Genomic DNA, 2768 nt, shown 5'->3' on the forward strand with positions numbered 1-2768 from the left:
TTTTTTTTTTTTTGGTTTTTCGAGACAGGGTTTCTCTGTAGCTTTGGAGCCTGTCCTGGAACTCCCTTTGTAGACCAGGCTGGACTTTTTTTTCTTTTTATGACTGTTTAGCTTTCATATATGTCTGTACATCACAGACATTCCTGGTACCTCCTGAGGGCAAAATAGGATATTAGATTCCCAGGGGCTGGAAATACAGTTTTGAAACTTCATGTGAGTTCTAGAAACAGAACCCAGGTTCTTTGGAAGAACAACCAGGGCTTTCAATCACTGCACTGTCTCTCCAGGCCCATGATTCTTTGTTTTGCTTTGTTTTGTTTTTGAGACAGGGTCTCACTTTGTAGCTCTGGCTGCCCTGGAACGCACTACATAGAACAGGCAGGCTTTGAACAGCTCTGCTTGCCTCTGTCTCCCTGGTGCCGGGATCAGAGACCTCAGAGCATAGTTTGTGCTCTTGAAGTGGTAGGGGTAGATTTTCTCTTTTCGGTGGCTAGGACAAGAATGTTTCCTTCCTCTTTTAGCTCTCCTCCTTAGAATATTGCCAAATGCTGGAAATCTGACATTCCATTTAGTTCTCATCCTTGACTACAGAATAGTTAAGGCTTGAAGAACTTTCCTTCGACCAAGTCAAACTGGGAAGACCTCAGGGTCAGGTGAGACTCAGGTTGCCTGGGACCAGGCACTGTGGCGTTGAAGCCCTAGGGGCTCTAGCCAGCTGCCTTGTGGTTCTAGCTTCCTGAGTTCGCATGCTGTCTGATTGCAGAGCTGTCTTCCTGGGTCTGTTTTTGGGTGTTAGGCTGACATGATGAGTTCTGTATCTCCTACCTCTGAGGGCTAAGCAGCTTGCTTTTTTTGGTTTTGATTTTTCCATCATTTTCATGACATAGTTAGTAGTCCTGAGGCTATGTATTAAAATTTGCCCAACCAAATTTGAGAAAGATCAATTTCCTAACTTTTGGGTTTTTTTTCCAAGACAGAGTTCTCTGTATATCCCTAGCTGTCCTGGAACTCACTCTATAGACCAAACTGGCCTCAAATTCCAGAGGTCTGCCTGCCTTTGCCTCCAGAGTGCTAGGATTAAAGGCGTGCGCCACCACTGGCTGGTAAAGTTTCTAATTTAGTATTTGGTGTTTGGTCGTTATTTGACCATTTTATTTATTTATTTATTTAATTTTTTTCATTTTCTTTTTTGAGACACAGTTTCATTGTATAGCTCTACCTGGCCTGGAACACACTAGGTCGATCAGGCTGGCCTGACTGCCTCCTGAGTTCTAGGATTAAATGTGTAGCTTACGTTTTCTAGAGATATCTTAAATAGGCTATATTCAAAAATCAAGTAGGGAAACAAAAGATCATTTGGGGCTGGGGAGATGGTTCAGTAGTTAGGAGCACTTGGTCTCTTCCAGAGGACCTGAGTTCAGTTCTCAGCATCTACACAGGACTAATAGCCATGCTAATTCTAGTTCCATGGGATCTGACGCCCTCTTCTGGCCTCACTAACACAGCATGCATGAAGTGCATAGACATACGTGCAATACATGAAAGCAAGACACCAAAAACATGAAATAAAACATATTTTTTTTACATTTTTTTTTTTGAGACAGGGTTTCTCTGTAGCTTTGGAGCTTGTCCTGGAACTAGCTCTTGTATACCAGGTTCACCTCAAACTCACAGAGATCCTCCTGCCTCTGTCTCCTGAGTGATGGGATTAAAGGTTCACACCACTACCACTTGGCCCTTTTTTTTTTTACAATTTTAAGAAGAATTTACAATTTGTTTTTCTTCTGTTATTAGTTGGGAGATGTTAGTGATTATTAGTGAGTGTGTGATTGCTGGTGTCAGAGCCTATAGCTGGAGTTTCTCTGTGTCTTGGCAGTCAGTCTCAAATAACCATTCAGAGAGTTATTATGAATTGTAAATGCTCAGGCTGATTACCAGCTAACTTTTCCATATTAAATTAATGCATATTTTTTATCTACCATCTGCCATGTGGCTGCGCCTTCTTTCAACACGGCACCTTCTTCTTGCTTCTCTCTCTGCATCTCTTGAGACTCCGGAGACTCTGGCATTCTTTATCCCAGTGTCCTCTGTCCAGCTGTCCCGCCTATAGCTCCTGCCTAGCTACGGGCCCGTCAGCTCTTTTATTAAACCAGCCAGAAGGTGCCTTGGCAAAGGTGCATCTTCACAGTGTACAAAAAGATTATTACCAGCTCTGTAGACCAGGCTGGTCTCGAACTCACAGAGATCCACCTGCCTCTGCCTCCCAAGTGCTGGGATTAAAGGCGTGCGCCACCATCGCCCGGCTATATTTTTTTATTTTTATTAACCATAAACACATGTTTAATCTACTTTGTAAGATTCTTTGAAAGTATCTGGAAAAGTAATACAGCCACACATCAAGGCATATATGCTCAGGCCTTAAGCATGGTCATTGCTATTTTATTATTATTGAAAATCATATGTAAAAGTAATATTGTTGGGGCTGGAGAGATGGCTCAGTGGTTAAGAGCACTGACTGCTCTTCCAAAGGACCTGGATTCAACTGTCTAAAGATCCAGTTGCAGGGGATGTGACACCTTCACACCTATGTACATTAAATAAACCATAAAGAAACTAATATTGTTTCCATATAAGCAACCTTCAAATGTTGCTAACTGTGCTGGTATTCTTGATTATCTGCTGGCAAGAGGCATTAACCAATGACGAGATAAAATTTAAAAGGTTTATTGTGCCCGCTGACTTCTAAAGACTTGCTTCTCGAGCCGGGC

This window comes from Microtus ochrogaster, linkage group LG8, assembly GCF_000317375.1.
Source record: "Microtus ochrogaster isolate Prairie Vole_2 linkage group LG8, MicOch1.0, whole genome shotgun sequence".
Taxonomy (NCBI): domain Eukaryota; kingdom Metazoa; phylum Chordata; class Mammalia; order Rodentia; family Cricetidae; genus Microtus; species Microtus ochrogaster.